The sequence below is a fragment of the Castor canadensis genome, chromosome 5 (genome assembly GCF_047511655.1).
Source record: "Castor canadensis chromosome 5, mCasCan1.hap1v2, whole genome shotgun sequence".
Taxonomy (NCBI): domain Eukaryota; kingdom Metazoa; phylum Chordata; class Mammalia; order Rodentia; family Castoridae; genus Castor; species Castor canadensis.
The window spans coordinates 142760705-142784867 of record NC_133390.1 but is presented as its reverse complement, the minus strand read 5'-3'; the positions used below and the strand labels follow the sequence as shown (position 1 = coordinate 142784867).

The following is a 24163-nucleotide window of genomic DNA, read 5'->3' as shown; positions in this document are numbered from 1 at the left end:
TTTTTAATGAGTCAAATCTCTCTGACACCCCTCTCTATTCTCCCCATCACACAGCTCTCAGTGCATTTAAAGGTACATTCAGCAGAACAAAATTTCCCAATAGAGTCATCCGAGGCTTATTCATAAAGTACACTGGGGGTCTTCTAATGAAGGATTGGGGGTAGCTAAGTCATGATCCCTTCTATGATTCTTTGTGTGAATTCAACATCTACATTGATATTCCTTGAAATTATGTGACCTCTTGTCTTTATAACTCCAGCTTTTCATCATTTACCAGAATGAACACATTTCAAGTTTATTATTCTGTACCACTTCACTTCTAAGGTAAAGAAATGGGAACTTCTTTATGTGTGAGACTTGTCTACTCCCTTACTGCTTGTGAACATGAACTGTCCTGCCATTGTATTTTCCAGGTAAGGAAATTGCCATTAATCCTAATATAATTTCAGATTCTTTTTGTCATGATTGTCTATCCTTGGAAACTTTATGATTACTAGAGACTGTCCTTAAAAAGCTTCATCTGAACTTGACCATCATCTTCCAAACATGTTTTATCCAGCCCAGAGCAGATTAGGCTGCTTTGTCCTTTGATGGATATATTACACCTTCCCATGTTCAAGTTGGTATCCATTTTATAGCCAAAAGAGAAGTTTGGTGGTTGTCTAGTGAAGGACAACCATTATTTTAAAACAGAAGTCAAAGATTGCCTTAGTATAATTAGTAGACATGGTATGCCTCTGACTTAGATTGAAATTATGGTTGGTTTGGTTTATTTATTTATTTATTGTTTGGTTTATTTATTTCACTGTACATTGATACAAGCCTGTTTCTTCCTAACTTTTCTTTTCATTTCCTTCTTGTTTCAGTGGATTATCAGTCCATTATTTCAAGAATTATCCTTTTTTGTTGTTTGTTTTTGTTTTTTTTATACTCACTGTCCAGACTAATAGCTGAGTGAATCAAGCTATCTGTCTCTTCCACTTATCCTCAGGCTGCTGAGTACTGCTATTGAAAATCACATGGATGTCTATTTTTTGTTTGTGCTTTTCATTTTCTTTGTTTCTATGAAATAAAATTTAGTAACTCTGCTGCTTCTCAACACCATGATCAAATCTTTTTAGATGTGGTTAGCTGCCCCATATTTTCCAGTTAGTCTCCATACATGTTTCTTGCTCTAGGCCTTTGCACTTGTGATTACTTCTAATATTTTTCCATTAGATGGGTAATTTTCAATTTTGTCTATAAATTAGAATTAGTGGGAAGTTTAAAGCAATTTTGATGTCCAGGCTACACCTGAGGCCATTCAACTTAGAATTTCTGAAGGATGAAACCAAGGAATTATTTTGTCTTTAAAAGTTTCTCAGGTGATGCTAATGTGCAGTGGTGGTTAGACTAAAGTGCCCTAGTAACACACAGCTTTGTTTTCTTGCTATAATTGGTTTTAAGCTCAAATTATTATCACCTTAGAGATTTGCCTGTCTATCCTACCAAAAATATAGGCCTTTTCTCAATTTGTATTTTCTTCCCCTGTCTTTACTTTTCTTCACTGCATATTATGTATTTTCTAGGTAAATTGCTGAATTTACACATTTCATTATTATCTGCCCTCTTCTTACAGAATACAAACTTCATGAGGGCTTTCTTACATAGTCGTGGGTGGCCTAACAATGGGGATACATTCCAAGAAATGCATCATTCATTAGGCATTGCTGTGCAAAAACCATAGTGTATACTTATACAACCCTACATGGTATGGCCTATTGCATGCCTAGGCTATATAGTGTAGCCTATTCTTCCTGGAATACACATCTGTACTCAATACTATAGGCAATTGTAACACAATATTAAGTATTTGTGCATCCAGTCATATCTAAACATAGAAAAGGTACAGTAAAATACTGTATAAAAGATAAAAAAATGGTATGGGGTAGTTACCATGAAGAGAACTTGAAGAACTGGTAGTTGTTCTGGATGAGTCAATGAGTGGTGAGGGAATGTGAAGGCCTCAGACATTTCTGCATACTATGATAGACGTTATAACACTATACACTTAGGCCATACTAAGTTTATTAAAAATTTTTTCATAGTAAACTAATCTTACTTTATTATAGCTTTATTTTATAAACTTAATTGTTTTAATTTTATAATAACACATAATTTAAAAACATAGACACATTATATAACTACACAAAACCTTTTTTTATTTGTGCCCTTATTCTATAAATTTTTTACTATGTAAATTGCTTTTTGCTTTCTAAACTTTTTTGTTAAAAACTAAGACAGGAACATGTATATTAGCTTAGGTCTAAACAAGGTCAGGATCATCAATATCACTGTCTTCTACCTCTACACACTCTCCATGCAATAATACATGTGGAGCTGCCATCTCCTATGATAACAAAATCACTTTCTAGAGTTTCTCCTGTAGTTCCTTCAGGGACACCTTTTATAGCTGACTCTATTGTTTTTTGTAATGATAAAATGTGTAGTAAATATATAAACCAGTAACATAGTCATTTATTATTATTTTCGAGTATTATGTGTTTTACATAATTGTATGTGCCATACTTTTAAATAGCTGGCAGTGCAATAGATTTGTTTATACCAGCATCATCATGAATACATGAGTAATGCATTGTGCTAGTATTTTACAATGGCTACTATGTCACTAGACAACAGGAATTTTTCAGCTCCATTATGATTTTATAGTGCACTGTCAAATATATGGTTCATTGTTGACTGAACTGTTGTTCTGCAGCACATCTTATACACATTGTATTATATATTATCAATGGTAACTGTCACCAAAATACAGGATGAGACTATTAAGAAGAATATACATAAAGAGGGCCTAGGACAGAACTGTAAAGAACAACATTTAAGGAACTGATGGAATTACTATTATTTTTCTTACTTGGTTTTGTCCATTGTCATATTGTACCATCTAAATATGTCCTGGCCTATGATTCAACAAAGCTCCTATATAAGTACTTTTTACTCTTAGAGCATGACCTTACCTCTCAAATTGTAAAAAACTATTTGACATTCTGGTTTTGACCAAACTTACAGAGATATACATATGTCTTTTTACGTGTATGTTTGTGTCAGAAAATTGACTTTCCTGGTGTTTGTGGATAAATTTTTAAACTTTATTCTATATCCCATTCTATCTTCTGTGTCTCAAGATTTTGATCTGTCTACTTTCTCTCCTTTATTGTGCTGCTATGGTTTGAATATTCGCTTTTAAAACTCATATTGAAGTTTAATTGCCACTATGACAGTATTAGGAGGTTGGAACTTGCACCTCTACCATGTGATCTTGCAGTACAAAGGCCCTTACCAGATGCTAGCACTGTACTCTTTGATTCCCAATTACCAGAACTGTGAGCCATAAAAATCTATTTTCTCTGTAGATTACTCAATCTATGGTATTCTATTACAGTAGCAAAGAATAGGCTAAAATAGGCAACTTTTAACAACATGAACCTAATCATTTTTCTCCTATTTATTTATTTTTATTATTCATATGTGAATACAATGCTTGGGTCATTTCTCACCCCTGTCCCCACCCCCTCCCTTACCACCCACTCTTCCCCCTTCCTCTCCCCCCCACCCCCTCAATACCCAGCAGAAACTATTTTGCCCTTATTTCTAATTTTGTTGTAGAGAGAGTATAAGCAATAATAGGAAGGAACAAGGGTTTTTGCTGGTTGAGATAAGGATAGCTATACAGGGAGTTGACTCACATTAATTTCCTGTGCATGTGTGCTACCTTCTAGGTTAATTCTTTTTGAACTAACCTTTTCTCTAATTCCTGGTCCCCTTCTCCTGTTGGCCTCATTTGCTTATAAGGTATCTGCTTTAGTTTCTCTGCGTTGAGGGCAACAAATGCTATCTAATTTTTTAGGTGTCTTACCTATCCTCATATCTTCCTTGTGTGCTCTCACTTTTATCTTGTGATCAAAGTTCAATCCCCTTCTTTTGTTTGCCCTTGATCTAATGTCCGCACATGAGGGAGAACATACGATTTTTGGTCTTTTGGGCCAGGCTAACCTCACTCAGAATGATGTTCTCCAATTCCATCCATTTACCAGCAAATGATAGCATTTTGTTCTTCTTCATGGCTGCATAAAATTCCATTGTGTATAGATACCACATTTTCTTGATCCATTCGTCAGTGGTGGGGCATCTTTGCTGTTTCCATAACTTGGCTATTGTAAATAGTGGTGCAATAAACATGGGTGTGCAGGTGCCTCTGGAGTAACCTGTATCACAGTCTTTTGGTATATCCCCAACAGTGGTATTGCTGGTCAAATGGTAGACCAATATTTAGTTTTTAAGTAGCCTGCAAATTTTTTTCCAGAGTGGTTGTACTAGTTTACATTCCCACCAACAGTGTAAGAGGGTTCCTTTTTCCCCACATCCTCGCCAACACCTGTTGTTGGTGGTGTTGCTAATGATGGCTATTCTAACAGGGGTGAGGTAGAATCTTAGTGTGGTTTTAATTTGCATTTCCTTTATTGCTAGAGATGGTGAGCATTTTTTCATGTGTTTTTTGGTCATTTGAATTTCTTCTTTTTTTTGAGAAAGTTCTGTTTAGTTCACTTGCCCATTTCTTTATTGGTTCATTAGTTTTGGGAGAATTTAGTTTTTTAAGTTCCCTATATATTCTGGTTATCAGTCATTTGTCTGATGTGTAGCTGGCAAATATTTTCTCCCACTCTGTGGGTGGTCTCTTCAGTTTAGAGACCATTTCTTTTGATGAACAGAAGCTTTTTAGTTTTATGAAGTCCCATTTATCTATGCTATCTCTTAGTTGCTGTGCTGTTGGGTTCCCTTTGAGAAAGTTCTTACCTATACCTACTAATTCCAGAGTATTTCCTACTCTTTCCTATATCAACTTTAGAGTTTGGGGTCTGATATTAAGATCCTTGATCCATTTTGAGTTAATCTTGGTATAGGGTGATATACATGGATCTAGTTTCAGTTTTTTGCAGACTGCTAACCAGTTTTCCCAGCAGTTTTTGTTGAAGAGGCTGATGTTTCTCCATCGTATATTTTTAGTGCCTTTGTCAAAGACAAGTTGGTTATAGTTGTGTGGCTTCATATATGAGTCCTCTATTCTGTTCCACTGGTCTTCATGTCTGTTTTTGTGCCAGTACCATGCTGTTTTTATTGTTATTGCTTCGTAATATAGTTTGAAGTCAGGTATCGTGATACCTCCAGCATTGTTCTTTTGACTGAGTATTGCCTTGGCTATTCATGGCCTCTTGTGTTTCCATATAAATTTCACAGTAGATTTTTCAATCTCTTTCATGAATGTCATTGGAATTTTGATGGGAATTGCATTAAACATGTAGATTACTTTTGGGAGTATAGACATTTTTACTATGTTGATTCTACCAATCCATGAGCATGGGAGATCTCTCCACTTTCTATACTCTTCCTCATCCTCTTTCTTCAGAAGTTTATAGTTTTCCTTGTAGAGGTCATTCACATCTTTTGTTAGGTTTACACCTAGGTATTTGATTTTTTTTGAGGCTATTGTAAGTGGAATTGTTTTCATATATTCTTTTTCAGTTTGTTCATTATTAGTGTATAGAAATGCTAATGATTTTTCTATATTGATTTTATATCCTGCTACTTTGCTATAGCTATTGATGGTGTCTAGGAGATTCTGAGTAGAGTTTTTTGGGTCTTTAAGGTACAGGATCATGTCATCTGCAAATATGGATATTTTGACACTTTCTTTACCTATTTGTATTCCTTTTATTCCTTCTTGTTGCCTAATTGCTCTGGCTAGGAATTCCAGTACTATGTTGAATAGGAGTGGAGATAGTGGGCATCCTTGTCTGGTTCCTGATTTTAGAGGGAATGGTTTCAGTTTTTCTCCATTAAGTATAATGCTGGCTGTAGGTTTGTCATATATAGCTTTTATAATGTTGAGGTACTTTCCTTCTATTCCTAGTTTTCTTAGAGCTTTTATCATGAAATGGTGTTGGATCTTATCAAAGGCTTTTTCTGCATCTATTGAGATGATCAAGTGGTTTTTGTCTTTGCTTCTGTTAATGTGGTTTATTACATTTATTGATTTTCGTGTGTTGAACCACCCCTGCATTCCTGGGATGAAGCCTACTTGGTCGTGGTGAATAATCTTTTTGATGTGTTGTTGAACTTGGTTTGCCATTATTTTATTGAGGATTTTTGCATCAATGTTTATTAAGGAGATTGGCCTATAGTTCTCCTTTTTGGAGGTGTCTTTGCCTGGTTCTGGGATAAGTGCAATAATGGCTTCATAAAATGTGTTAGGCAGTTTTCCTTCCCTTTCTATTTAATGGAACAGTTTAAGAAGGGTTGGTTTCAGTTCTTCTTTAAAAAAGTCTGATAGAATTCAACGGAGAATCCATTAGGTCCTGGACTTTTCTTTTTGGGGAGACTCTTGATTGCTGCTTCAATTTCATTTTGTGTTATAGGTCTATTCAGGTGATCAATTTCCTCTTGGTTCAGTTTTGGATGATCATATGTATCTAGAAATCTGTCCATTTCTTTAAGATTTTTGAGTTTCTTTTGAATATAGGTTTTCGAAGTAGTCTCTTGATGATTTCCTGGACTTCCATGGTGTTTGTTTTTATCTCCCGTTTTGCATTCCTGATTCTACTAATTTGGGTTTTTTCTCTCATTGTGGTCAGGTTTGCCAGGGGTCTGTCAATCTTGTTTATTTTTTCAAAAACCAACTTTTTGTTTCATTAATTCTTTGTTTGTTTTTTGGTTTCATTTTGTTGATTTCAGGTCTTATTTTTATTATTTCTCTCCTATTTGTTTCGGGATTTGCTTGTTCTTGTTTTTCTAGGAGTTTGAGATGTATCATTAGTTCATTGATTTGGGATTTTCAGTCTTTTTAATATATGCATTCAGGGCTATGAACTTTCCTCTCAGGACTGCCTTTGCTGTGTCCCATTGTGCGGTAGGTAGTGTTTTCATTTTCATTGACTTCCAGGAACTTTTTAATTTCTTCTTTTATTTCATCAATGATCCATTGTTCATTAAGTAATGAGTTATTAAGTTTCCAGGTGTTTGCATGTTTTTTTGTCTTTACTTTTGTTGTTGAGTTCTAGTTTTATTGCATTGTGAACAGATAGTATTCACGGTATAATTTCTACTTTCTTATATTTGCTGAGGCTTGCTTTGTGCCCTAGGATATGATCTATTTTGGAGAAGGTTCCATGGGCTGCTGAGAAGAATGTATATTGTGTAGAAGTTGGATGAAATGTTCTGTAGACATCAAGTAGGTCCATTTGATCTATTGTATATTTTAGATCTTAAATTTCTTTATTGATTTTTTGTTTGGATGACCTATCTATTGATGGTAATGGGGTATGAAAGTCTCCCACAACCACTGTGTTGGTGTTAATACATGCTTTTAGGTCTTTCAGGGTATGTTTGATGAAATTGGGTGTGTTGACATTGGGTGCATATAGGTTGAAATTTATTATTTCCTTTTGGTCTATTTCCCTTTTTATTAGTATGGAATGTCCTTTTTTATCTCATTTGATCCATGTAGGTTTGATGTCTACTTTGTCAGAGATAAGTATTGCTACTCCTGCCTGTTTTCAGGGGCCATTGTCTTGGTAAATCTTCTTCCAGCCTTTCATCCTAAGCCTATTCTTATTTCTGTCAGTGAGATGGGTCTCCTGTAAGCAACAGATAGTTGGATCTTCCTTTTTAATCCATTTCATCAAACAGTGCCTTTTGATGGGTGAATTAAGTCCATTAACATTAAGTGTTAGTACTGATAGATATGTGGTGATTCCTGTCATTTAATTGTCTTAGTTGTTTGAAGGTTTGATTGTGTGTACCTAAGTTGAGGTTACTGTCTACTTTTTTGCTTTTTCTTTTCCTGTAGTTTGGTGCTGCCTGTCCTTTCATGGTTATGTTGGGTTTCACTTTCTGTGTGCAGAATCCCTTGAAGAATCTTTTGTAGTGGTGGCTTTTTGGTCACATATTGTTTTAGTTTCTGCTGCTCATGGAAGACTTTTATTGCTCCATCTATTTCGAATGATAGTTTTGCTGGGTAGAGTATCCTGGGCTTGAAGTTATTTTCATTCAGTGCCCGGAAGATCTCACCCCATGCTCTTCTTGCTTTTAATGTTTCTGTTGAGAAGTCTGCTTTGATTTTGATGGGTTTACCTTTATATGTTATTTGTTTTTTCTCTCTTACAGCATTCAGTATTCTTTCCCTAGTTTCTGAACTTGTGGTTTTAATGATGATATGTTGTGGGGTAGTTCTATTTTGATCTTGTCTGTTTGTTGTTCTGAAGGCCTCTTGCATCTCTATAGGAATATCTTTCTCTAGATTTGGGAAATTTTCTGTTATTATTTTGTTGCATGTATTACACATTCCCTTTGCTTCCACCTCTTCTCCTTGATGTCCATGATTCTCAAGTTTGGTCTTTTTATGGAGTTGGTGAGTTCTTGCATTTTCTATTTACAGGTCTTGAGTTGTTTCATTAACAGTTCTTCGGTTTTTCCTTTAATTAACATTTCATCTTTGAGTTTTGAGATTCTGTCTTCTGTTTGTTCTATTCTGCTACATTGGTCTTCCGTTTTGTTTTGCGATTCTGTTTCATTCTTTTTTCTGAGGTTTTCGATATCCTGTGTCATTTCCTCTTTAATGTCTATTTTTGTCCTGAGTTCATTCACCTCTTTATTAATCGTGTTTTCTGTTTCACTTTGGTGTTTATACAGTGCTCTATGGTTTCCTTTATTTCTTCTTTTGCTTTTTCAAATTCTCTATTTTTGTTGTCTTAGAATTTCTTGAGTGTGTCATTGAGTTTCTCATTGATTACCTGTAGTATTTCTTCTTTTAGATTATTCTGTGGGCTTCATTGGGTCCTTTGGCATAGTTTATCTTCATTTTGTTTGAGTCTGGGTCTGAGTATCTGTTTTCTTCATTTCCCTCTGGTTCCTGTACTAATTTTTTGCTGTGGGGAAACTGGTTTCCCTGTTTTTTCTGTCTTCCCGTCATTGTCCTTGGTGGTGTTATTGTCCCTATACTGTATGCAATTAAGTATTTTCTGGATTGTAATAATAGCACTAGTGATATTTCGAATGGAAGGGTGAGAGGGGATGGAAAGCAAAGAAGTTAAAGGAAAAGGGAAAAACAAATAAACAAGTAGAAAAAAAACAAAGAAACAAACAAAAAAATTTCAAATATATGAACAGGGAGAGACACTGTACTAATCAACCATAAACTGAAAAGGCATTAGAGAGACAGAGAGAGGATTGAAAATAAAAAATAAAAAGAATAAAGATAAGAATAAAACTAAAAAATTAAAAAATAAAAAATAAAAAATTAAAATAAAAAAAATTGCCAAGTTCAAATGCAATGAAGTTTCAGTTTTAATAATTTTGGTGTTTGTCTCTCAGCCTCCAATCCTGGAGGTGGTGCCTCCGATGTTGTTCTGTAGTTGTCTCATCAAAGGGGAGGAATAAAATAGAACAAAACCACACAGAACAAAACAAAACAAAGAAACAACCCACAAAGTGTCCCAAGTTCAAATGCAATACAGTTTCAGTAAGTTTTTCAGCATGCAGATATAGTTCAGTTGTTTTCTCATCTAAGGTAGGGAGAGAGTTAAAAAGTCTGGAAACAGGTCTGTGAATGGCTATCTGCAGCTTTGGCTTGCCTGCCCGCTGCTGTCAGCCTGCTGTTGCTGGAGGCTTTATTTATGCAGATCTCTGGGGTGAGCTTAGCACTCACCTGGCCCCACAGGCTTTGTTTGCTCAGAGTTCTCCTGTGCGCAAGCCACTGCTACAAGCTTTCCCCTTTGTAAGCACACTGGGGGAGGTGACACTGCACCAGCTTTCTCAGGCTGGTGTGTTTATTTACAGTTCATGTGGGAAGTGGGTCTTCCCCCCTCTCCTGTGGAGTTTTCCTCCCTCTGCCACTCTCACAAGCTTTCAGGCTCCTGGTTGCCTGGCGCGCACCCCTGCTCCCGCCCTCTCTGGCCAGGCCCGTCTTGTTTATTTACAGTTCTGTGAGGGATTCCCCTCCCCCACTCTTCAGCACTCAGGGCACCCCACCCTCTTTGCTACATGTCTTTATTGTTCTTATTGCTTATTACTCAGTTTCTCTTTTTTCCCCAGGTGGGGTTCAGTCTGTCCAGGGGGCTATCCTGATCTGGCCCAGGGTTGTCTGCGTGAGTACCATGTACCACTTAGCTCACCTTGTGGTCTGCGTCTTTCCAAGCAATCTGGGCGCAGGTGTCTGGTGGCCTGGGGGCCCTCCTGTTTTTTCCGTTTAACATGAAGTGGAGATTCTCTGTGCAGGCTGGAGGTGTGGAGAGGTCAAAGTTTTGCCTCTTCTCAGTGGTCTTGCCTGCAAGATGTGTCTCCAGTGTCTTTCCAAGATTTCACTTTAGGAGGCACACTTTCTACTTCCTCCCTCTAGTTGCCATCTTGGAATTCCTTCTTTTCTCCTATTTAAAACTATACTTATTCTCTCTTCTGTGTCCTTTTCACTTTTTCTCATCCCCAACTCCTCTCAACTATTGTTTTATCCGTTTTCACTTCATTATTATCAAGCTTCTTAGGAGGATAGTGTATCTTCCAATTTCTGCCCCTCTTGCAACATCAGAAGAGTTCTGGGGTCAACAATGATCTAAATCTTCTTTCCAAATCCAACGGACACTTTTTTATTACTTATCTTTCTTTACTTTCTCTCCAGAAGTTGGAAATAATGATGATTTCTCCTTTTAAAATTTCTCTTCTTTCTTGGATTGCATGGCATTTATCTGTCCTAATTCTATTTTGAAGTTTAGAAAAGAAACCTAATTCATAGAGGTAAATTTGAAGCCAGTAACACATTATAGATGGTAATTAGAACAGAAAGAATAGGTGAAAACTTGGAAGAGTACATATAGTGAAAAGGGAGTCTAGAATAGAATTCCAAGGAATCACAACATTTAGGAAATTGTTGGGGCTATTTCTCTTATTTCTTTATGGGAATCATTCTGCCAAGGTCTCAGTTGCTATTGTTCCCCAAGATTCCATCTATCACTTTTAACTATTTCTTCATATATTCTTCCAGACCTATTTCATCTATAGCTATGGTTTCCATGACCATCTGTTCTCTGAATCTACTAAATATTTATCCTAAGCCATATACCTATATTAAGCATATATTTGTAATTACTCATGTGGTATCTTCACCTTCAAATTCCAAATATTTTTAGACTCTCTCAGTGAGAGTTAAGTAACCCTTCTTCTTTTCATAGTCAAGTGTATATTCCTCTTATTGCACCACTTTTCACTTTGAAGAATAATCATTTTTTCACCATTTCTTCTCTCTATCATTAGCTTCTTGAAACACATTGTATTTTTAATTAATTTATCACCCAACAGTTTCCACCTAGCTTATAGCAATCACTCATTACTGTTTTTCTTATATCAGTACATGACTCCAGGATGCTATGAACTTTACTTACTTTTTCTTCAAATAAAATTTTTTGATTATTCAGTTATTTTTGTTGGCTTGAGAGGCTATGTCTTTTGGAGATAGTGTAGATAACAATTATCAAGCTCCTTTTACAGTTGTGAAATTTAAGGTTGATAAGTTAATGTGCCAGAAGGTCACTAAAAAGTAATCAGTGAAGAAAACTAAGATTTTATAACTTTCAGAAGACACTTCTTTAGTTAACCCTCCAAAATTACCAATGGTCTTGGTAGTTTTCTCTTGTTCAACTTTGCTTCTGGTGACTCATTTTGATAAATCATTTCATCATTTGTGCACATTTAAAATTTTTCTTTCCTAGAAATCGACTGTAATTTCAAAGGGTCATTAATGGAGGGTAGGGATTTTTTTTTTTTGATTAACTAGTTGGGGTGATTTTTACTGAAAGTTAAAGTTGATTGTATTCATCTGAAAAGGAAGTAATTTCAACAATTAAGGCAGAAAAATTTTGAGTGTTAGATCTAACTGTTTCGACTACAATTCATTGATTAGAGCTGTTTCATGAATTCTCAGGAAAAGTCCAGTGCTGTACACTGCTTAGAAAGAAAATCTGGAGTCTGTAATTGCTATCACAATGTGCTGATTGCTGCAGCTTGCCCAGTGCTAAACTTGCTGTAGTAAAAAACTTCTAGATTGGAACATAGTGATGGCATTTATGTTATTTGCCTCCTAAGTTGTTTCTGCACTGTAAAAACCCAAAGCAAACAGCTCTTAGTTTGAGAGCCTCAGAAAGCTCTGTTACTAGGTATTGCTGAGTTCCCTTGTGTCATTCAGTGAAGAGTAGAATATGGATCTTGAATAGTTGAAGGCACTGGACTAAAACAGTTTACATCTTCTGACTTTTTCCAGACCACTGTGTTGAACTCACTCTGATAGATGCCTTTCTGTGAGGGTGTTATTATTTTTAAAGAGGTTTAGTGAGTTCCTTGCTACCTCCTAAAACAGAATTAAATCAGGATACCTGGATTGATCATATTAGCATACTACTCAAGAAAATTTGAAAAGGCTCAAGGATAAAGGGCTAAGCCCATATTATACATCTGCAGTATACTTTAATGGGTCATGTGTTAGCTCTAGGGATTGTCCATGTTTGTCTACAAGGAAATCTGCAGAGATTTCTACAAATTCCAGGGCTTGTCTATAACTGTCCCTCACAGAGCCATCACAGTGAACAACAATTTCTTTCAGAACCTGGTTGTGGAGATAGCACAAAGGTAAAAAGTATAGGAGGAAAAAAAAGATGGAGGGAGTGGAGGATTGGAGATGGAAAAGGAAATGGATGAGTAATAAAAATCCATCAGTGGCTATGCCAGTGCTCTTAATGGCAACCTGATGCCGGGAAAGGATAAGTGTTTTCATTTGCCAGACTTTACTGTGTCTTTGGATCACACATTAGATGAACAGTTCTTCCATCACTACCAGTGAAGCTGCTAATATCGTCACTGTATGTCACTGTTATAGACTGCCCTTCTGAAAATTACATTTGGAAGTAGCACATAAAATTTTAGCCCTTTTATTATTTTGTGCTTGAAATTGTTTTTCACTGGACAAAATAAAGGTGACCCAAGGCATTTTTTCTTTGAGGGAGAACATGATTCAACCTCTTTAAAGAAAACGTTTCTATATTGCTTTACTGTGATATCTTTATAAATTGGAACATTCAGATAATTTGCATAAATAAATAAATAAATAAATAAATAAATTTCCTCAGTCCAGAAAAGAATACAGTTCTTTATTAGGAAACTTTTGGGACAGAAAAATACAAAGAAAGAGGTATACTCATCACTAAAGCAATAAATTGTCAGGAGTAGTTATAACAGTCATAAGTAGCCCTTTATTTTCCACTGACAAACCTGAAGTTTTGTGCCTATACTCTGGGTCATATTTTAAGTAATACCTATGAGTTGTTTTATTTTAACTCATGTGCCTAAGAACTAGCAATATTTGAATAGCTACAAAGAGTGCATTAAGTCCATTTTATTCTAAATTCATGCATATAGCTAGTGAATAATAAAAATTATCTAATAATTTCACTGTTATGCCTAATGATTTCACTCTATTACCTTGGATCTTAAACTGATAGACACAACAGAACACTTATTTAAGCTTCTTGAAATTAATAATGACCTACATTGAAAAAAATATACACATCTGCTATATCATAGCTTATAAGGGCTTTTCACTCAGTAGAATAACGTTAATACTATTTTTGGTGTCATTGCACTAGGATTTCTTTACACAGTTGTTTTGTTTACACTTCTACTACAGTCTAGATGTCTTATTTAAATTGCTCATAGTTTGTTGGAACATGTTTGTAATATGTTTGTGAGGTGGGCAAGGGGTCTTGGAGGAATGGGAGCTCATTTCCTTTTATATTTTTTCTTTAAAAATTCAAATCCACATTTATGCTAATTGTACTCAAATTATATTTTGTTTCTAAATACCAATATTCAGATGGATCAAGGAAAAGTAAGTTATATCCTTTAAGTTATTTTTGCAGTGACTTTTTATTTGAAAATTCTAATGATGAATATTTTTAGCTCATTAGTAATGGCACCAGTGCCATGAATAACTATAATAGACTTCTTGATGAACCAGACTTCTTGGCCAGCAGAACCCTTGTCCTTATATTTTCTCAACTCCTCAGAAAGTAGTATATAGTATGTGTATCTTGCTAATGATGCTCTTAATTCTGCTTGCCACTGTCATCTTTCTAATGATTTTAATATTTATGAGTAGGTTTGAGGGCTCATGGTTGTGATCCCAACTATGCAGGTGGCAGAGATGAGAGGATCTCAGTTTGAGGCCAGAATCTATTGAGTTAATCCCTATAGCTACCAGAATGCTGCGTACTTACTAATATATCAGGCTATGCTAAGTAGTCCATATACTTTTAATTCATATACCAATCTTATAAAATAAGATTAAGAAAGGCAGATTCAGAGAGATTAAGTAATTTACCCAGATTTACCCTGCTAGTAAGTAGAACCGGTGTGGTTTGAAACTGGGTTGGCTAAACCCCAGAACTCTGGTCTCTTAATTACTACTCTTTATGCAAGAATGACATGTTTGAATGTGCTGATATCATGTCATCCCTTTAGTATTTCGTAGAATAATGTTACTTACGGGGAGGGGAAGTTGGAAGGTAATTGAATAATTCTTTAGTGTCCACAGTAAATAATATCTACATTTAAAAATCTACATCAAAGCACTTTACTATCCACATTAAATTTTAGAAGTGATTCTAAAATATACTATAGAAATCTTTGTCCCAGAAAGATTTCAAAAGATATTTGGGAGGATCTCCACTTCAAGTCTACACTAGGCCAAGTTAACAACACCCTATCTCTAAAACAAAATGGAAATGGCTGGGGTGTGGTTCAAGTGGTACAGAGCTTGCCTAGCAAGCACAAGGTCTTGGGTTTAATCTCTAATACCACCAAAACAAAACAAAATAAAATAAAATAAAACAAACAAAAGGATTGATATACTTTATTGGTGGGAGTTGTAGGGGGACACTGTTATTTGAAGTCAGGGTTACAGCATGAGCCACCAGTGTCCTGTTGGATTAATATATACTTTTAAGAGATTCTTAATCCTACATTTCTTAATATTAAAGGATAGAGTTGTTGGTGAAAAGTTGTTTTGTGAACTTTTAGTAAGGAGTTACACTTTCCTTCATTTGAGCATTAAATATTCCACGTTTGTTTTGTCACAAGTAAAGTTTTTTCTTTAACTTTGAAATGACTTAACCAATGTACTTTCACATATTTCTTAGCAATCAAGTTTGAACTGCCTCTCATTTTCCTTCTTATTTTTCCCCAAATGAAGGTGAAGTATTAATTGGTTTTAATGGCTCTTCTTATTACCTCTCAGTCAGGACTTCCAAAGAAAGGTGAAGAATTGGAGATGAGCATGTGAAATTTGTCTGGGGAGGTGGAAAAGTTTAATGTACTTTTCTTCTAGGTAATATAATTATGCTACAATAAATATTAAAACCTAATTTTCACTCTTAGACCTAATCCTTTAAACACGTTAGTTAGTTAACATTCATTGAGAAGTTTTTTTTATTAAAAAAATTGTTTATTTTGGCTCACACTTCAGTCTAGGGGCCTCATGGTGATAACTTTTTTTTTAATTAGTGTATAATACTGGTACAAGGGGATACATTGTGATATCTACATATGTGTTTACAATATATCTTAGTTAGATTTACCCCCTCCATTATTTTCCATTCCCCCCTCCCTCCTTCTTAGAACAATTTCAACACATTTCATTTTTCTGTTTTTATATATGAATACAAAATACATCTACCATATTCACTCTCATTCACTCTTTCCCTATGCCTTCCCTCCTTCCACTCCTTCCAGCCCTAGAAAAGACCTGTTTTACCCTCCTGTCCTTTTTTTTTTTTAAAGTATATGTTGATAGTCCAAAGTGGGAAAGGGAAAGAATGTTAGAGAATGAAAAATATTGAAATAACCCACCTATATATGAAAATAATATAACTTAAAATAAGCTGTTGAATAATAGGGGAGCACGGTGATAGAGAAAGAGTAAGTAATGCCAGGAGGGAGTAATCTGATTAAAACATGATACATTCAGGTCTGAGATTTTTTTTTTTTTTTTGAGGAAACATGTTAGCTAAGTTCATGTAGCTGGTAAAGATCATTGACTGATAAACTATAAAATAAATTTAGGCATGTGTATAAAACCAAAAATTATATTCCCTATCACTATTCCCAGAGCAAGGGCATACTAATTTGGACTCACAACTAGAAGGGAATAGTCTGGATTTTGCAATCTTACTAATGTGCTTATTGTTGTGTGAGACGTGTACCTGACTGTTAACATTCTCTCCTTCCCAATAAAAATGATTCCCCTCAGTAGGAGCTAATCATCTGAAACACTGTTCCTGGTACTTATATCTTGATGCATTTTAGTAACTCTGCCATCCAGATAGGAGTTTTTCTTTTTTCTTTTTTTAACAAAAATAGTATTTAAATTCTGCCAAATGCAAAGAAGACTTTTTACCATTCCAGTTACCATTTAAGATAGTGAATGTTTAAAAAAAAATTGTTAATCTTTCCCCTTCTTAGAATTTGACATTCCTACTTGTGTTTTTACCAGGAGGTAGCAGAGTAATAATAACAAGTGCAGTCCTGTGTTGGGGGAAAGATAGAAATGTATGCCTTTGGTAGAATTTGCCTCTGCAAAATCAGTGTATGGTGTGGAGGGAAAATAGAAATGCAGACAAAGTCTGTTGATCTTGTTCCTCCACCTCCCACTTTTTGTCACCCTTTGTTCAAATGCCAGTTCTGATATCAAGTCCAGGAAAATGCTTCTTTATTATCAAAGGTGAAAATAAAATTTGTTGGGTATTTGCTAAGATCCAAGTATGACTTAAATACTCTACTTGAAATACATAATTTATTCCCAACAACTGAGAGACATGATTATTATCCTATTTCACAAAAGGTGAAACTGAGTCTTAGGTTGCCTAAATTGTACAAGACCATATCCAAGTAAGTGGCAGAAACAATATAACCAAGGTCTGTCTTATTCAAAGGTACTGTGTTCTTATCATCTCAAATAGCATGTGATTAATTAATACAGTGTTAAGTATATTTTGTTTCATATATTGGATTCAGCATATCACAAGAGAGACAGTAACATAGAAAAGACAAGAGATCTGGAGTCAAGATACTGAGATTTGGTAGATCAACGTCTCTGCTGGAATTCTAATTTTATATTGGGCAAGTTACAGTAGGTGTTTGAGATGCTTAGTGAATGGAATATGCTAGTTATTGTGAAAGTAGCAGTAATAATTTGTATAATGGTTTGTAATTTACAAAGAGCTTTCACTAAGGTTCTCTCAGATAATAGTCATAACTGAAGTTCATTAGTCCAACAAATATTCATCCAACAAATATTTTATAAGCCTCTACTAGGTGTCAGATACTGTTCTATATGTTGGTGAGATTTAACAATAAAATAAGATGGAAAAATTCCCTATATTCATAGAGTTTGCATTCTAATGAGGGTGATAGATAATAACAAATAAGTAAGATATAAGAAGATATAAGTATATTAGATAATAATAATAGCAATAAAGGTTACATTTAACCCTTAACATTGTAAATACTCTGAGCTGGTAATTAGCTCTGTAGCTAGATGTATATTGTGATCCATGGATTGCATACTTAAAAAAAAAAAGTCCTGTAGAATAGTTACAGTTCAAGTACAAACTCATCCCCCAATTTCTCTCAAAGAATTAACTTTTGAAAATTGAATGGTTAGCATATATCACCCAAAGTTGGTGAAATCTCTTGTAGATCAAGTCTCAATGACATATTGGCTAAAATTATGTAGTAAATGTAGATCTCTAATACCCATTCGTCCTGTGTATATCTGGCAAATATACCCTGAATAAAGCATTTTAGTGATTCAAAATTACTTTTAAAAAAGATTATTGAAAAATATTTGATAACTTTGGCATTTTTCACATTTGTAATCTTGGCAGCAGTATTCTCCTAGTCATGTGTAAAATTTAACAGAAAGCCTGGGAAAAGCTTCAGAGATCTGGCACTTCCCCTTTGTTATATTATGGCTCTTAAAAGACACCAAGGGGTATGAAGAGGTGTTGTAGTGAACTCAGACATGAAGATTTGTCTGCCAACTCTGAGTTTAAATTCATTGAAAACTGAAAGAAAGACCAGTGTTACTGAGAATTCCCCAAGAAGGGTAGTTTATAACCATTGACTAGTGACTGGAAGTCATCATTCAGCATCATAATACAAAGATCTATAAACCTTGAGAGAAGTTTACCTGTGCCATTAAATGTTTGGAGATTTAATCCTGAAATGTCTTCTAGTTGTCATCTCAGTAAAACAAAATATTTTTTTCTATACTGAAACTCCTTTTTAAAGTTATTGAAGTGTATTTGCTCACTATTCATGTAAGAGGGCAGTTAAGAGCTCAAGTTTCAGGAGCAGACAAAATCCTTGTTTAATTATTACTAAGTATGCAAGTTTAATAAGGATTCCATTACAGCTTTACAATATATCAAGCATCTTTTCCACTCTCTCTACTCACTACCACCATCTTCTTTCATAGTACAGTTCTACTCCATACAGTAGCTGGAATGACCTTATTAAATTGAAATCCTCCCATCCTTCCCCTACCTCCTTCCTTTCTTCTTCATCTTCCTGCCCTCTTCCTTCTCTTCCTTTTCTTCTTTTTCTGCCTCCTCCCTGCTCTGTTTAAACCCTCCGTTGGCTTTCGCTAACACTAAAATGAAGTCCAGTCTCCTTATCCATGTTTATTTTTGTTGATCTCTCCTATGTTTGCTTACTGAGAATGAGTCGATCTGATATTCTTTTCATCCTTAAACACTCTAAACTGATTCCTTACTTGCAACTTTTAATACATCCTGTTTCTTGTGCTGAGAACTCTATTGACCTCACTCCTCACATGACTGACTCTTTATTCTTCAAGTCTTAGGCTTTTGCCTAACCACTCAATCTAAAAATTCTGTTGATACTCTCACTCATAGCACCATGTTTTTCTCTTTTACTATACCTGTCACAGTTTTTCACTTTGCATTCATTTGATCTTCTGCGCTTCCCTAACTAGAATTTCCATGTCTTTCCAGTTTACTTCTATATACCCAGCCCCAAGTAGTTATGGAAGTACTCAACAAACCATAATTAATGTTTAATGAAGAAACATCATTGTGATTTTTCAAGCTTTAGTTTGCTCATCTGAAAAATAAGGATAAAATTCCTATCTGTAAATGTATTGCATGAATTATGTGATATTAAAATATATAAAATACTTAGCACTGTGCTGACAAAGTGCTCAAAAAATGGTAATGGTAACAGCAGCAACATAATCACCACTTATATGAAGCCCACTGTATGTATAAGAAATTGCTAATATTTTAATAGATTATTCAATAAGAGAGTTTGTTAGATTTTTGTTTTACCCAGAATTTATTGGGTATATACATTAACATTGGTCCCCATTTGAAGGAAATAAATGTGTGGAATTCCAGCAGTGATTCTGTGATTTTTCATGGGACATGAATGTGAACTGGCCTCAACTTTATAGTGTCACATTTATGAGCGATCCAGTGTACATTCAATAGGGTAATTACTTTCGGTAGTAATTGTCAAGACTGTCATCCTTCCACTCTAGCCAGCTGGCATTGAAAACCAAGCACTGCTTTTATGTGTGCACCCAATCAAGTCTGTAAATTTTCATTATCTCCAACTTCCACACCCCTATATCTGCATGCTTCCTTTTGAAGCTTCTTTAAAAAAAATTCAAGGGAGCCCTAAAGTTTGTTTCTAATCTCACTCAGCCTATGAAATGTAAAAGTAGGGAGTGGGAGAAGTACATAATATGATTTGCTTACCCCTTTGCCTAGAATCTATGATACTTGTGGGAAAGCCCAGTGAAAATTTTCATTTTCATGGGTAGATGTACTTCTTCAGTGTGTATTTTGAGATAAAGTTGAATTTAATTCTGTTTTGATGTTCAAAAGATAGAGCAAGGTTAATTTGGTTATCCTAGCTTTCCTCTTCTATCTGTTCAAAATGCTTATGTTATTTAGAATAGGAGTATCTGCAGACTTCTCATGGTCAGCCTCCTTTTTAGCTGTCATCATCAGTTGCAGTTCTTAGATGCAGCTCCACTGCTCTGTGTTCTACCTTTATGTCCCTTTCCATCTTAGAGTATGACTTCTTGTCTTGTCTATCTCTAACTGCTTCCACTGGCCCATTGCAATCTTTTTTCTGTTGAGTTCTAGTTGCCCAAGTGATTGGAACTTTTCTTAGCATTCTTTTCAAAACCTTGAGCTTTTTAATTCTCTTTTCTTCTATTAAATATATTCCCTGTGCTCATTCTAGTTTCCCATACCTATACCTCATCTTATTCCTGAGGTTAATAAATCTCTCTCCTGGTATTTACTTTCTTTCTATCTTTCTTATTCCCCCTCATAACCTACCAAGACCCTTTCACCCTCCTAGCTCCTTAGAAGAGTTATCTTAATCATTGTTTCTGTTTTCTTTATCTTGCTGTCAATACCCTAGAGGCTTGACTTTATTGCTCTGTAAACATTGCTTTTACACTCTGCAGGGTCTCTTTTTCCATATTCAGTAATATCCTTTTACCATGGTAGTATCCTAAATACATTTTTGACATCTTATTTTTAAAATAGTTTTAGTTCTTGTTTCCATAATATTTTCTTCCCATGATGGTTTTTCCTCCTTAATCCTCTTTTGTTTGTTTATTTACTATTTGATTGTTTGGTTTAAATCCTTCTTCTACCTTTACAAAGGTGAAATTCCTTTGCATCTCTTTTCTCTCTGCTCTTTCTGTTAGCGGTCTCATCCACCGTCTCAATTTAGTAACAGCCTCTTATATATGGATTTCCTTGCCTGATGCTGAACATCTGTGTTCTGACTCTCATTTTTTTAAAACTCATATACATTTCCAGAGGGCTAAGATAAAAGTACTTTGAACCTTAGATGGTTTTAATTGATCATTTAAACTGAGTCACTATTGAGAATTAAAGAGGGCACTATTAAAATTAGAAAATATAAATCTGTACTGAACCTAGTCACCTATTCAAAACCAATATACAGTTTAAAATACTCTGAAATATGCTTCTCCTCTACTGTTTTCCATCATCTTCTTCTACTCTTTTTTGTATTTTTCTCATTAGACTTTTCTTTTTCTGCTTTTAAACCCCAATGCACTAGCTAATCACTGTTGAGGCCCTTATTTCCTATTATCTGGAATACTGCATTGCCTTCTAACTTGTATATTTGCTGACAATTTTTCCTCATTCATCTACAATATTGTCTGTTTCCACAAATTTCCTAAAGTGCATTGACTTCTTATACTTGCTCAAAAAACATTGCTAAAGTAGATGTCTCAGCTTGGAATTTAAAATACTATAAAGCCTGATCTTAAATAAAAAATCAACTAACAAAAATCCCAAATATTTACAGTCTTACTTCCTTCACAGAGGTTTTAATTTATTAAGTCTGTATCTAGTCCTTATTACCTTAATAAAAGCCTTCTCAATGATTTTGATCAAAGCCAGAGTTGGGAAATACTGGCTATTTCCTGTCTTTGTGATTTTGTTCACCATTTTCTAAGTCTCCTATCTGTTTTTCTTGCTATCTTACTATATTTCCTTCTTACCCTTCCACATCCAGCTCAAATTCACAAGGTCTTCCTTGATCCATTCAGATAGATGTAATTGCTTCTTCCTCTTTACTGCAGAAGTAGAAAATGTTCATTATATGCTTCTGCCTTTCAGTCTCTAGACAGTGCACTTCTTCAAGGCAAACCCTTTGTTATTGGTAATTTAGAAGTCACTCAATAAAAATCATTGGCTTGTACAGAACTTTGAAGTTCTTAAAGTGATCAATAATGTGAGTTATTTTTTGCTAATTTAACCAAGTCTTCACAAAATGTACAGTAGTTATAATTCCAGTATTGTGCTAAATTAAGATTTGTTAATCATGCTAAGTAGGAAAGAAGAATTATAATTTTAAATGCCACTATTGTTTTCAGCAGCAGATGAGCTAATGCTAAAATAATTCAGTAGTGGTTTGGTTCCTTTAATACCCACTCTTCAGGTATCTTAGAGCATGTAGCTTTGGATTCCTCATGAAAACTGTCATGATGCATGAAGTCACAAAATGTGCTGTAGTCACAAACTGTAGTATTTTTTTAACTAGTTCCTAGTTTAACAGGGGAATACTTTTAATCAATCAGCCTTGCTGAAAGACAGAGCACAGTGTTGTTTCTAATAGGTGATGAGAGTATAAGCATAAGTGAGTACACGCAGTTACAGTGACTGAATCTAAAAATAACTTTTGATTTTTGTCAAACATTTACAAGGGAGTGACTTTCATTTCTATTTTTTATAGCTATCCAAGTTGCATTCTTGTTAAGTCTATATTCTATATATTCAAGATTGGAGTTTCCTTTCTATAGTATTCTGTTAGTACCTGATTTAGAGTTTTGTTTTCTCAGTAAAAAATGTAAACATTTAGTTTGGGACAAATGGAAGTGTGTATATTATTATTTGTTGCCCTTTAAGGCAGAGACTGTGTCTTGATATTCTATTCTCTGTCTCTCTTTCTTATATAAAAATACACACACACACACACACACACACACACACACACGCGCGTGCGCGCGCATTTGGATTTCATGGCAAGCCTAGATAAGAAATGAACATTTTGCTTCTAGGTGCTCAGTGTATTTGTTAGCATAAAATATGTTTCTGATTTATTGCACATGAAACAGTCCAAAAGGGGTATACATAAATTTTTCTGTGCTCATGAAAGTTATACTAATTGGAAAACAGTCAACATAATATCTTTACTTTTAACTTTTTATAAGCCATGGATTTCCCTGACTTGTAGAAGCACTTATAGCTGGATCATTCAAAAATCTCTAGAAGCAAAGTCAAACTTCATTCAGAGAAAGTTCTACATATTTAATATTAAATATAATTGTTTTTGTTAAGTTTCTCCTGGAAATAGCCATCCTCCATTACAGGAAGTCAAAAGAGAAATTGTTGAGAAACATTTTGCATATGGCAAATGAATACTGAATAAGACTTCATAGTTAGTTGGAGATCTGTCAGCAAAGTAGTAGAAGCAACAATAGCTAGCAAACCTCTGACAACACAACAGATTTTCTTGATGATAATGTGGTAACAAATTTCGCAGAATGGCAAATAGCTTTCATGCACATTGTCTCTTCAATACTGATGACACTGTGAGGTGAGTGACATTATTAACACTACACTTTACATTTATGGAAACTGAGCCAGGAAGGATGCTTTGTTTTCAAGTACAAACCTACCAAGTGGTAGATATGAGATTTCAGATCCTTTGATGACAACTCACTCTAAAAAAAAACAAAACCTCTTTAAAAAACAAATTCGCTTTTCGAAGACCACCTTAAAAAGTATCAGTTAGGACAACAGCAACAGTGCACGTAAAAGGAAAAGGCCTTGGAACCATTTCTAAAGTTTTCCATCTGTAGAGTATGTAAGCAAAATGAGAGAAATGAATTTACAATTGAAATGCTGACTCTTTGAAGCAAAATGATACACCACCTCAAGATAATGCTATTTTTTTATTTGTAGCCAACTTTTATTTTTATGCTAGAAAAATACATGGGGTGTTTAGAACTAATGTGCTGGGCAATTTGCTACTTTAGTGATAGTAACATAGTCCTGAAAGCAAGCACGGTTATTCTGTACTTTTTTCTTAAGTTTTATTCAGCATTAGGACCATAATTTTTCATATTTAAGGAAGTATGAAAAATTTGTCGAGTTTTAAAAGCTGAATACATGTAGCATTGGATCAAGGCACATACAAGACTGGCCAAAGGGCGTACAATGCACTTTGGTTTTTTGTTGAAAAAAAAATCATGGCAACAAAAAGTAATGTGTTTTTTAAACAAATAATAGCTTACAATTCAGTAGGAAGCGATAAAGAAATATTACAAGTTCATTATGTAATAGTTGGAAAACTGTGACAGTAATGGGCAGTATTCTTGATTATTGTGAAAGCAAACTGAACATTTATGTACAGTGTAAAAACATTTCACATA

General features: G+C 34.8%; 1 protein-coding gene across 15 annotated transcripts in view; it reads left to right on the top strand.

Annotated features, from left to right (window-relative positions):
* The window catches only part of Macrod2 (mono-ADP ribosylhydrolase 2), a 2131419-nt gene that overhangs the window by 340799 nt on the left and 1766457 nt on the right, over window positions 1-24163 (top strand). The gene's annotated exons all lie outside the window — the stretch shown is intronic.